This window comes from Symsagittifera roscoffensis, chromosome 4, assembly GCF_963678635.1.
Source record: "Symsagittifera roscoffensis chromosome 4, txSymRosc1.1, whole genome shotgun sequence".
Lineage (NCBI taxonomy): Eukaryota > Metazoa > Xenacoelomorpha > Acoela > Convolutidae > Symsagittifera > Symsagittifera roscoffensis.
In genome coordinates this window covers 10,530,567-10,544,905 of record NC_087065.1, presented here as the reverse complement: position 1 = coordinate 10,544,905, position 14,339 = coordinate 10,530,567, and the positions used below count along the sequence as shown (strand labels likewise).

The window sequence follows — 14,339 nt, the reverse complement described above, 5'->3', positions numbered from 1 at the left end:
ATAATCTCTATTTTTAAAATCAAATTAAAATAAATTATAATACATGATAATAGATTTTTATTTGCCCATTTTTCGATACAGTTATAATCAATTATAATTGATTAAATCTATTATTTTTATTCAAATTTCCATTTCATTAGTTTTGCACAAAAATCCATTATAATTGATGATTATTGGTAATAATCGCTCTTGTTTGTTCATTTTGTCTTCGAAGTTGCATCTAAATTGCTTATATTTCATTCTTTTGTATACGTTCGTTCCTATAAAAAATGAGAAAAATGTTTTTAAAGTTTTCCGTTCAATTCAAACTTATATGTTTTTTTTTCATTTCTTCCCTATTAAAATTGTTTTGTGATACATATTTTAAGCTTTTTTAACCACCAAAACATCAGCAAATTGATTTAATTTCATGATTGATTCGGATGATTTATTTTTCATCTAGCGCGGGAAATTTTCCACTAATATGAAAGGATGTCTATGAAACTTTTTTTTGTGGTAAAACTTTGTGTTCAGAAGAACCAAAGTGTTCAAGAGATCTCTTTTTTAGAGATTTTATTGATGGCACAAAATTAATAACCCAAAAAAGACGATTCGAAGATTGTTTTGATTTGACAAAAGTTTGGCAAAATAGGAGATTATAATAGATTATAATCGATTATAATTGATTTTAAGGGTTTTGTGTAAGAACTATAATCAATTAAAATCAATTATAAGAGATTATAATCTCTTGGAAAACATAACAATTATAATCAATCATAAATATTTTAAACACCTAACATTGGTAATTATAATCAACTATAATTGATAAAAATCGTCATAATATTCTGTTATAATCGATCCTTTATGCCTTTACGCTAAGTTGGTTGCGGGATGGCTTCGAAAACCTTAGAAGTGAATGAGAGAGTGCTCATCAAAACACGTGTTTTGAACACACCTTGTCAAAGGATTGTCGGATCAACAGTCACACTCATTTGCAAAATATCGAATCTACAAATGATACTAATTTTAATGTTACAATTTAACGATGTCGTTAGAAAACATAGAAAGAAAAATTAATTCACGTTTGACTGTTCACTTTTTGGATCAATTATTATCGACGGCCGAGATAGATTGTCCAATCTTTTGTCCTTCACTTTCACATGACATTCTTCTATTTATGCTTCTCATAATGGGTTTGATAAACTCTTTTTGTTATTAGCGCATACTTGATCAATCAAAGGCCCTGATTAGCGCAAAGTTTCTGTCTCTCGTATGAAATACATTACGACCCCAAACTGTGCACTGGATAGGAGCACAATTTTGTGTCTGTATGTTCCTGGATTCCAGAGACAAGTCTTTAAACATGTGAAAATTTTGTCGGATTGATCAAGTTTCGCATCGTAATGTACGTTCGGCGCAGTTTTTGTTTCAAATTAAAATTTTTTCTCGGTTTTTCTTTTTTTACCATCCCAAAGTTTCTTTTGCGGTGAACTATGTTATTGTTCCAACTTTTGTAACAAAAGTAACGAATTATTGGTGCTCGAGTGGTTTTATTTTCTTCAGACAAATTTCGATTTTCTAATTTGCCACTTTTGACGGGATTTTTCTGTATCATTCAAAAAGAATTGTTATTCTCGTATTGTATTGAGCTGAAAATTGAAAAGATTTTCTACCTGTGATCATTTTTTGCAAAGTTATTCGGGTTTAAAGATTGCCGTTTTGGCCAGTTTGGGACAGTTAAAGCACGACATATTTCACGCTATTTACGCGTAAGCGGAGATTTAATCCGTCTTAGAAATCGTTTCAAATTGGTTGAAGGACGCCTATTTGCCATAACTGCTTTGTTACTGGGAGCGAAATCTATCACTCTGTATTTTATATGGCGTATGGGGGTGTGATTTTAACAAAAAAATCTCAAATTGAAAAAAAAAAATTTTTTTTACTTTTAATTTTTTCAAGTTATTACTGCTCTATAGACCTTACCAGGCAGTCGGAACATTCAGGGCTTCGCCTTGATACGAGCAGTTTTGGTTTTTTTTTGCAATAGTTTTGGATAAATAAATAGTTTTTTCATACATTTTTTTGTGGAAAATTGAAGCGAATTATGTTTCCGTTTTCTCCAATACTTTGTTTTTAGCTGTTCAAATTTGTTTCCAAATTGGTTGAAGCAGAGTAATTTATCATAATAAGGTGCAGCTAGACAAAAAAACTATTTCCAACTGACTGGAAAGTTTTGAAAGTTTTAAAAAAGCAGTCCAGATTGTTTAAGAGCGGCTAGGATTATCATAATTTTGAATGAACCAATATCTCACTAAGTGTCAGTTACTACAAAATTATCAGTTTGGGTTCAGATCGAAAAGGAGTACAATTGATGCTTTGATAACCCTAATGGAAGAAGTGCGTCAAGATTGGAACTCTAATACCACGAACACACAGTGCATATTCATTGACCTTAAGAAAGCCTTTGATACAGTTGACCAGATTCTTTTACTTGAGAAATGTGACGCATATGGTTTTCGGGGACCTGTTTTTGATCTTCTAAAATCTTATTTAAAAACTGACAACAATACGTTGCCACTACAACCAAACGCTCTCAAATTAAATTTGTGAAATATGGAGTACCACAGGGATCCATACTCAGCCCGCTTCTTTTCATCATTTATACCCGAAGGAGTTGAAACGAGCGACATAAAAAACATTTGATGTAGAAACTCACACATATATATAATACTTGTTTTTTCTTCGATTTGTGCAAAGCTTTTGTACGAAAAGTTCTTATTTGTTACCGGAGTTCAGTTTTCAATTTGCAATTTAAATTAAGAGTTAAGAAGTCGGCGTTGTACAGTTGGAGTACATTAAATTTTAATATTTGAATTTGAAAGCAAACAAAACTGCTCGTATCAGGGCAAAGCTCTGAATGTTCCGACTGCCCTTTAAGGTTTTATGGAGCAGTAAGGACATTAAAAAATTAAATGCAAAGAAAAAATAAATTATTTTTTTCTAAAATTTGAAATTTTTTATGAAAATCATCCCCCACACGCCATATAAAGTACAAAAGGATAAATTTCGCTCCTTGTAACAAATCAATTATGGCAAATAAGCTTCTTTCAACCAATTTGGAACAATTTTAGGACGGATTAACTCTCCGCTTACGCGTAAATAGCGTGAAATATATCGTGCGTTAAATGTCCTAAATTGGCCTAAATTGGGCAATAACTTAAAAAAAAAAGATCACAGGTGGAATATTTTTTCAATTTTCAGCTCAGGACAACAATACTTTTTGAAAGATAAAAAAAAACTCCGTCAAAAATGGCTAGTTAAAATGTCGAAATTTGTCTGAAGAAAAAAAAATCCACTTGGTGAAATTCTGGTCATTTTCAAACTAATCTTGCAAAATTACTATCATAATTATTAATTTTCCATTTTTAGAGCCTTTTGGAGGTCTGGCCAGCTGAAAGTTGGAATCCCAAAATTTACTGTAATTGAAACGAACTTTAAATCCCAAGATTAAGATTAAGACCATTTATCCTCGGGGGAAAGGACCAACACAAGAGCTGTACAGCTCATTGCGGCGAACCGCTATTGTGCGAAACCATGATGAGATGATGAGATTTCGCGAAACCATGATGAGATTTCGCGAAACCATGATGAGATTTCGCGAAACTATGATGAGATGAGAGCTCGCGTTTTTCTCCTCGACACACATCTGTTAAATTAATTTCAAGGGATGACCTAACAACAATAACAAATTCAAGGGATGACCTAACAGTAAATGGTATGAACAACAAAACCTTTCGAATGATATTTAAAAAAATTCGCCAAAAATGGCTAGTTAAAAAGTCGAAATTTGTCTGAAGAAAAAAAACCCAACCGAGCACAGATATTCCGTTACTTTCTTTACGAAAGCCGGAACAATAAGACTGGTCGTATCAGGTCAAAGACCCGAGTGTTCCGACTGTATTTTAAGTCTAAGGAGCATAATATCACAGAAAAAATTAAATGTAGTAAAAATACAATGAAAATTTTGGAAAAAAAATTGATATTTTTTATAAAAATTATCCCCCCACACTCCATATAAAGCAAAAAAGAGAATTTTCGCTCCTAGTAACAAATAATTAGGGAAATTAAGCTTCTTTAACCAATTTAGGACAATTTCTAAGACGGATTAAATCTCCGCTTACGCGTAAATAGCTTGAAAAATATCGCGCGTTAACAAATTGACCAAAATGGCAATCTTTAAACCCGAATAATTTTACAAAAAAAAATCACAGGTTAAATGTGATTTAAACTTAAAATCAAGACAAGAAAAAATTTTGAATGATATAAAAAAAACGCTAAAAATGGCTAATTAAATAGTCGAAACTTGTCTGAAGAAAAAAAACCCACCGCAAGCACAAAAAATCCGTTATTTTCGTTATGAAACTCGAAACAACAGGATTGCTTGTAAATCAGGTCACAGCCCTGAATGTTCCGACTGTCCCTCAATTCATATCGAATAGCTTTGGGGAAAATATCGAAAATTTATAATTTTTGGACAATACCAAAGTGTGAAATGTTGAGTCGCATGAAATTAGTACGACCGATCCGATTAGCTAGCCTCATATGAACTTGGAACAATTTTGTTGTGCGGGATAGATCGTCACGCACAAATATTTCGCATTACGCTCTCAGCAAGATGAATAAAATCTTCAAAGCGCGCATAATTTATGCCTCAACTTCAGTTCAAACCCCCAAATCTTCAAACCCCCAAAATTTTACAAAAATTACTCAAAAATGGTTGGAGGTAAAATGTTTTTTAATTTTGAAATCAGGAAGTCAATAACTTCAATGGGGTATAAAAATTTATTGTTGAAAACTGTTATGTTGATCGGCGAAAATTGAGTGAATGAAAAAGTCACACGGAGCATAAATATTCCGTTTTCGAAGACGGATTAAATGTCCGCTTGCGCGTTATTAGCTCGAAATATATTGCGCGTTAATTGTCCCAAATTGGCCCAAACGGTTATCTTTAAACCCGAATAACTTTACAAAAAATGATCACAGGTGGAATATCGTTTCAATTTTAAGCTCAATACAATACGAGAACAACAATACTTTTTGAGTCATACAAAAAATCCCGTAAAAAGAGGCTAGTTAAAAAATCGAAATTTATCTGAGAAAAAAAAACACCCGAGCATGAATATTCCGTTACTTTCGTTACAAAAGTTGGATTAATAACATAGCTCACCGCAAGAGAAAATTTGGGATGGTAAAAAAGAAAAACCGTGAAAAATTGTAATTTGAAACAAAACTTGCGCCGAACGAATTCCATACGAGAGACAAACTTTGCGCTAATCAGGGCCCTTGATTGATCAGGTATGCGCTAATAACAAAAAGCGCTTATTAAACCCAGTATGAAAAGCATAAAGAGAAGAATGTCATATGAAGGTGAAGGACAAAAGATTGGACAATCTATCTCGGCCGTCGATGATAATTGATCCAAAAAATGAACAGTCAGACGTGAATTAATTTTTTTCTATGTTTTCTAACGACAACGTTAAATTGTAACATTAAATTTAGTATCATTTGTAGATTCGATATTCTGGAAATGGGTATGACTGTTGATCCGACGATCCTTCGACAGCGTGTGTTCAAAACACGTGTTTTTGATGAACACTCTTTCATTTCACTGAAGGTAAGGTTATCGAAGCCATCCTGCACCCAAGCTTTGGGTTAAAGGATTGATTACAACGGATTATTATGACAATTTTTAACAGTTATAGTTGATTATAATTGATTATAGTTCTTACACAAAACCCTTAAAATCAAATATAATAGATTATAATCCGTTATAATCTCCTATTTTGCCAAAGTTTTGTCAAACCAAAACAATCTTCGAATTATTTTTTTTGGGTTAATATTTTTGTGTCATTAAGAAAAAATATTGAACACTTTGGTTCATCTGAACACAAAATTTTACCACAAAAAAGTTTCATAGAGATCCTTTCATATTAGTGGAAAAGTTCCCGCGCTAGATGAAAAATAAATCTTCCGAATCAATCATGAAATTAAATCACTTTGCTGATGTTTTAGTGGTTAAAAAAGCTTAAAATATGTATCACAAAACAAACAAAAGCTGAATTCATGGGTCAAAAAACTGAATTTATCATAAGTTACAAAATAGTTTATGAACAAACTCTAGTCAATTGAATATTAAAATTTACGGAGGTGGTGGGAAAGAAATGAAAGAGTCGTCACGCGAGACAGCTTAGTCTTTTTGGATCAATATATCATCTACTCCCGACATAGGTTGTTATCTCTTTCATTCTTCTCTTTCACCACTCAATCAATTTTTCAAGATTTTTCATAATTTGTGATGATGCCCGCCATTTTTTTGGTTAGGTCTTTCCTGAGCAATCAAAAGCTTCAATCAGAAAGTTTTTGTCTTTCGAGAAAAACTTGCTCGGATCATATTGAGCAAATTTGGGGTAATGGATACACGTGCAAATCGTAATGCAAGCGTTACCAACTCCATTGAACTTGTCAACTTGAAAAAATTTGATAAAAAAATTTGAGTAATCGATGAAAACGAATGTGGAAAGTTATTACTTTCGGAGACTCTGATATGGTTCGGACTCTACAAATTTTGAATCGCGGTTAACTGACGGAGACTTCAAATCTCCATGACCTATGTTTTTCCGTTCAATTTGTCTAAAATAAGCCGAAAATGAGAAATTGCTATTTAAAAACTCTTTCTTTGAGAGCTTTTGTCAGTGCTGAGAGAGTGAAAATAAAAGTTTTGAGACTGCTGCAACAACAACAGCGTTCTCTAGATTTCACAAACTGGAGCCATAAATGATTTTATGAGCACTATTTTTATTTGGGCTCTTTTTCCTGTTAAAGTGTGAGAAAAAAAAGTGGAAACTATTACTGATAAAAAGGTCGGGTCCTTTACTGGAACGCAATGTGTCATTTGAGCTTGTTTCTTAAAATTTTGTATTTGAGATTTGTCCCCATTTTTGAAAAGAAGTGTCCGCTTTTTGCAACCGAAGAAAAAATAGTAATTAGGTATCGCAAAAATGAATTGCAACATACAATGTTCCCATTCGAGCCAAGATGTAATTGGTTTTTAAATATGATTTGAAATTTAGTAGAATCGTAGTTATTTGAGACTTCAGAAATTTGCCGCATTTAAATTATATCCACTTGTTATTAGACGGGTGCCTTCTTTGACAAGAAGATATTTTTTCAAAATTCCTTTTTGCGTAATTTCACATTAATTTCAGTAAAGAAAAAACTTCTAGTCTTAATGTCGAAAAATATTTATAAAAAACATGGAGCTCGAATTTTTAGTGTGTTTAACTAACTTTTTCAACACCTGTTAAAGGATGTAACCTTGTAGCAAAAACTAATTTTCCTCCCCCCACCTCACATAAGCATCAATTTTAACGAGGGAATTTACGAGGTAACGACATGTGTTTACAAAGTTAAACATGAAGACTAAATATGTTTGCATGGTCCTGTTAGTTTTCGAGGTGGGGGGGGGAAGGAAAAAGAGGCGCAAAAGTATAAGAGTAATGTTCCAAAATGCACTAATATGTAATAAAAGCTAAGAAAACAATTCAAATTCGCCATCCATAGGGTTCTCAACCCCGACCTCCGGAGATAGAGTCCAGAATCTAATTTAAAACTTACTAGCTAAAACGTTTTATTTGAAACAATTCGAACCAAGCTATTCACATGGAAAGTAGGAAAATCCGCCTCAAATTAGGAAAATCCACTATTTGGAATAAGATGAAATAAAAATAGAAATTAACAAAAACTGAAATAATTATAACGTGCAACCAAATAATTCAAAACATTCAGCGCGGAGTTTAAAACCCTCGTGAGACATTTTTTAAACTAATTTTGGATTTAAAAGAAATCAAGATAACGTAACCAATCAAAACAACGCAAACAAAGCATCCAGAAAGCGGCAGGGAACAACCAGACCTATATTTGGAAGACCTTCAAATGATTGGCGGAGAACCAGAAGTCTTTATTAGCCCGGGGATGCAGGAAATCAAATTTCGGCAACAACATTAGCATCAGCCAACAACTAGCATCAGCAAGAAGAAACCTTTAACCAAATCATCACAACCTACAGTCATCGTCTTAGCCGACAAATCTATAAAACAGTCACAATCTACATCAGCATAGGCGACCTTAATAAATACCAGGGTCTAGGTTTCAAGTTTAAGAACAACCTCAACTCGCTTTTTTTCTTTAATATGTCTTACAACTTACTATTATAGGTGAAAGATCAAACATTTTGTATCAAATTGGACAGCAGCTTTGAAGTGATTATCGAAATGATCAATTTTTTTAAGGCACGCTCATCAAACAATGTAATTTTGAAGCACTTAAAATTATTCCATACCACCAATTGATACGCAAAATTTTTTTCTAGGGAACCCCAACAAGTCATGAAACTAAAAATGATTTCAAGTTTTTTATCATGAATCCATTTGCAGTGTTTATATTTTTCTTTGCAAGCTCATCAATCAATAGAAAATTATACAAAAAAAAATGTGACAAAATGTGACAAGCTCGCCAAATAATGAATTATGGAAACCCACCATTGCCAACTTCAAACCCTCAATAAGCTAAAAAAAAAGGTTGTACTGTAGGCAACACCAAAAAATTACAAGAAAACAATTTCGTTAGAGTCATGAAAATTGACATGCAGACTAATTAGGCTATGACAAACATATTTGGTCTTCATAATTAACCTTGTGAAATTATTCGTTAGACCATAAAATTCATGTTTGAGTATGGGAAAGGAAAAAGAGCCTTTATTTGCAATCAAAAATTAGATCACTCAATCTTCTCATAATTTATTATAATTGAAAATTATAAGTGTGAGAAAAAAAGTGGAAACTAGTACTGATAAAAAGGTCGGGTCCTTTACTGGAACGCAATGTGTCATTTGAGCTTGTTTCTTAAAACTTTGTATTTGAGATTTGTCCCCATTTTTGAAAAGAAGTGGCCGCTTTTTGCAACCGAAGAAAAATCATCGCAAAAATGAATTGCAACATACAATGTTCCCATTCGAGCCAAGATGTAATTGGTTTTTAAATATGATTTGAAATTTAGTAGAATCGTAGTTATTTGAGACTTCAGAAATTTGCCGCATTTAAATTATATCCACTTGTTATTAGACGGGTGCCTTCTTTGACAAGAAGATATTTTTTCAAAATTCCTTTTTGCGTAATTTCACATTAATTTCAGTGAAGAAAAACTTCTAGTGTTAATGTCGAAAAATATTTAAAGTACATGGAGCTCGAATTTTTAGTGTGTTTAACTAACTTTTTCAACACCTGTTAAAGGATGTAACCTTGGAGCAAAAACTAATTTTCCTCACCCAACCTCACATCAGCATCAATTTTAACGAGGGGATTTACAAGGTAACGACATGTGTTTACAAGTTTAAACATGAAGACTAAATATGTTTGCATGGTCCTGTTAGTTTTCGAGGTGGGGGGAGGAAGAAGAGGCGCAAAAGTATAAGAGTAATGTTGCAAAATGCACTAATATGTAATAAAAGCTTAGAAAACAATTTAAATTCGCCATCCATAGTGTTCTCAACCCCGACCTCCGGAGATAGAGTCCAGAATCTAAATTAAAACTTACTAGCTAAAACGTTTTATTTAAAACAATTCGAACTAAGCTATTCACATGGAAAGTAGGAAAATCCGCCTCAAATTAGGAAAATCCACTATTTGGAATAAGATGAAATAAAAATAGAAATTAACAAAAACTGAAATAATTTTAACGTGCAACCAAATAATTCAAAACATTCAGCGCGGAGTTTAAAACCCTCGTGAGACATTTTTTAAACTAACTTTGGATTTAAAAGAAATCAAGATAATGTAACCAATCAAAACAACGCAAACAAAGCATCCAGAAAGCGGCAGGGAACAACCAGACCTATATTTGGAAGACCTTCAAATGATTGGCGGAGAACCAGAAGTCTTTATTAGCCCGGGGATGCAGGAAATCAAATTTCGGCAACAACATTAGCATCAGCCAACAACTAGCATCAGCAAGAAGAAACCTTTAACCAAATCATCACAACCTACAGTCATCGTCTTAGCCGACAAATCTATAAAACAGTCACAATCTACATCAGCATAGGCGACTTTAATAAATACCAGGGTCTAGGTTTCAAGTTTAAGAACAACCTCAACTCGCTTTTTTTCTTTAATATGTCTTACAACTTACTATAATAGGTGAAAGATCAAAAATTTTGTATCAAATTGGACAGCAGCTTTGAAGTGATTATCGAAATGATCAATTTTTTTAAGGCACGCTCATCAAACAATGTAATTTTGAAGCACTTAAAATTATTCCATACCACCAATTGATACGCAAAATTTTTTTCTAGGGAACCCCAACAAGTCATGAAACTAAAAATGATTTCAAGTTTTTTATCATGAATCCATTTGCAGTGTTTATATTTTTCTTTGCAAGCTCATCAATCAATAGAAAATTAAACAAAAAAAAAATGTGACAAAATGTGACAAGCTTGCCAAATAATGAATTATGGAAACCCACCATTGCCAACTTCAAACCCTCAATAAGCTAAAAAAAAGGTTGTACTGTAGGCAACACCAAAAAATTACAAGAAAACAATTTCGTTAGCGTTAGAATAATTTCACTAAAAGATACTTTCTATTCTTATTGTTGAAAGATCGAAAAAATTCGCTCATATTTTTCCCAGAAAAAGCAGCTTCTTTTCGTCCTGGAAAATACAAGGTTTTGCTGATTTTTTAGTCTGTTGTAACACCCAATCAAAAAAATCACCCTCTTTTCAGCATCGTATATTTCAGAAATTTTTTGAGTCTAATGTTAAGTTTTGGCTAATATTTGAAAAAATTGTAGTCGAATATAAATTAATTATCACTATCTGATAATTGTTTGAGGATTATCAATTTACTTTGACCTGCAGAGAAAAAACAATAACTAAAAATGAAAAAAATGTCAAAATGTCAAAGAGTTTTCTTACTTTTGTGTTCGAAGTTTTGTTTGCTACTCGTACAGCAGCTGGCTACTCTTGCTTCGGCTTGCCAGTATTTTAAAACATCGTTCTGGATTTTGGAGACAATGGTGAAACGCTTTTTTAGTTATTATTTTTTTGGAAATTAGTGCAGAGACAAAATGTTAAGGAAATCCAATTAAATTCAACAATTTCTCGGACAGAAATCACGTATAAAGACAAAAACAGATTTTAAAAGCACCAAAGGAATCAATAATAAATGTACCTACATGTTTATTTCTGAAATATAGTAAATTAAAGGTAACGTTATGCTTTGTATTATATGCAAAAAATTTCTGATGGGATGCTATAAAAAACTTCATAGCAAGGGCAGGTTCGAAATATTCCTAAGCAAACTCATCAATCGATAAAACTTTGAAAATTTTTGAAATGGTGGATATCATGTAGTGATTATCGAAAAAATGGAAACTTCCTAAGCACGCTCATCAAGCAATAAAGCTTTGAAACATTTAACATAATTTCATACCACCAAATGTTTTACAAAAACAACTTGAGTCTGATGTTTTATAAAAGTCATAAAATTTTAAATGATTTCAAGTTTTCTTGCCATGGATCCATTAGTAATGGTTAAGTTTTTCTCAGCAAGCACATCAAGCAATAGAACAATAAACTCTGACAAAAATTGGGGTTAGCTTACCACATGATGAAATTAAAAAAACACTAAAAAAATTTTACAGCTGGCATTGTCTTGCAAAAATATAAAATTGCAAAGCAAGTTCAATAAGCTTCATAGCAGTTGAATTAACAGTTGAAGGCAGTTTCATACCCAAAATTGCCAGCTTCATGGCCCCATCTAGCTCAAAAAAGGTTGTAGTTTAGGTAAAAATATATTTTTAGGAATATATTATCTCGAAAAAAATCTAATATTTTTGTTCCATGAATCCGTGTGCCAAAAGAAACAGCTGTTGAAGCCAGCTCATCGATCGACTTAGTTTTGAGTTACTTCCTGTTCTTTTTTGATGTTTCAAGTTTGAAATATAAGTTATTACATAGCGCGATCAATTAAAATTATCTAAAAACTTTTAGGCGAACTTGTCAAGAGATGCAACTTCAAACTATCTCAACTTAATCAAAGCATAAACTTATTAAATTTAGGTTTTTGAAATGCATAAAGCTATAATATTTTGAGAAATTTCAAGTTATTTTGTAATGACAATCCGGGAGATGGAAATTTGAATAGTTTTAAGTAATTTCGTAGCAAGAATTGGTATGCAAAATTTAAAACTTTTAAGGTAAAATTTTGTTTTTTCAATTGATTTTTCAGCATAAATTATTTCAAAAAACTGAAGTTTCTACAGCAATCTCATCAAGCAATTAAACTTTAAAACAAATCAATTAAATTTTTAGCATGAATTAATTCACAAAAAAAAATTAAATTTTTCATGCAAACTTATCAAGCGATGCAAAATTTAAGTCGTTGAAGCAATTTCACAACGCAAGCTCCGTTGCAAAAAAACTCTTTGTTTATAAAGCAAGCTTGTCGGGAAATGCATTTCAACTAACTTCATATCACTGGCCAATTTGCTTTAATTAAATGTTTTAGGCATTCTAATTAAGCAATAAAACACATTATGGTTAAAACATTTTCATAACATGAATAAATTGGCAAAATTAAATTTTTCTAAGCAAAACCAAGTAGCAAAGAAACTTGGAAAGATTTCGATATTATTCTAAGCCCCAACTAAAATTACAGGTTTCCTAAACAAGATTTTCAAGTGATGAACTATTAAAGTAAGTCATGTAACTTCATTACGAAACACTTTTAAAAAATTAGAAAATTAAATCGTTTTTGTTTTTCTCTGTAAAAGCTCATTGTGAATCTTTGAAAATTTTAAAGAAGTTTCAAAGCGCAATTCAGTTTGCTTATAAACAGATTTTTGAAGCAACCTCAAAAAGCTGCAAAATTTCCTTTGGTTTTAAAAAGTTTCATTATATGATTCCTTTTGCTAAAATTAATTTTTTGCAGTCAGTCCATCAAACCACTATGACGTTTTGAAACATTTCAAGTTATTTCATTATAGCACAAAGTGGTTCTCAAATTTCGAAGTTTTGCCATTTGTCTTAGAGCGTGAATAAATTTGGGAAGTTTTTCAAGCAATGTCAATTGGCAATGAAACCTTCGAAGTAATCAGATAGCGAAAACTGGTTTATATATTTTTTTGAAAATGAAGTGGTGAAATTTTGAATCGCTTCAAGTTAACTCATAGCATGAATCAGTTGACATAAAACTACGACAGTATTGGCACATTCAGGTCAATTTTGGTTCAGATTTAACAGAAAGGGCCTATTATTGGGCAATTTTTCTTTAAAAAAAGTAATTTAAAAACATCTCAAAACTAGCGCAGTTTTGGTATTTTTTACGACAAAAGATCTGAAATTGACCAACATTGTTCGAAAAATTCACTATAATTGACGGAAAATGGCCATGACTTGGACGGTAAAGGTATGTTGAAAGTAAAACTATCTCATGCAATCTTCAAAACATCAATTTGGGCAGAAAGAAAAAAACTAATTGTAACGCCTATATGATTTTTTGTCAATGCTAAAAAGCTAGTTTAACACAACCTCCAATTTTTTTATCTTTCTTGAAACATAACAAAAAATGTAGCAGACAAATTGACTTAATTTTCCAGATTTGATGTTCAAATAAGAGACGAATTTTTCAGCTGTTCAGAAATTTTCAAAACTTTAATCACAAAAAGAGTCAAAATACGCAAAACTTTGCTATTTGAGTTTATTGCTAAAAAATAACAATAAGATTTAGCAGGAAAATGCGTACAAGGTTGATTTTAATTGTGACGTTAGCTAATTTAGTGACAGCCTTCAAAATTGATCAGCGAAGCGAAGTAGAAGAATGCCCGAGTTCTTTTTCAAAAATAGAAGGCGTTCCAGGAAAGTGCTTCCACCGCAGTAGCAATGGATTCCAACAAATGATGCGGGCACGAAAGTATTGCGAAGACAAGTATGTGTATGTTATTTTTTCAGTTTTCTGGGGTACACGCCTCTTCCTCTCAGGGACTTGGTCCCTTTACTTTCTAAATGGTCCCCCCATTAGGCAGTTTTTCAAGACATCCAAATGTTTCTTTTAAAAGGCGCCTTTGGCGCAATATATACTGTTTTTGAGGAGAAACGATACCCAAAAAAGGGTTTTTTTATGAAAGCTTGCGGCGTTAAAAATTTGGTCCAATGGGGTCTTTATCGTGATTTGGAAGAGCTCAGAAAATCAAATTGGAATCAAAACCTAAAAAAGAAGACAAAACTTTCAAAAAAAATGGTTTAATAT

The 14,339-nt window shown here is 32.2% G+C and overlaps 1 protein-coding gene across 3 annotated transcripts in view; it reads right to left on the bottom strand.

Annotated features, from left to right (window-relative positions):
* Nucleotides 1–14,339, bottom strand: part of LOC134845287 (unconventional myosin-VI-like) — a 238,167-nt gene that overhangs the window by 108,614 nt on the left and 115,214 nt on the right. The window lies entirely within an intron of this gene.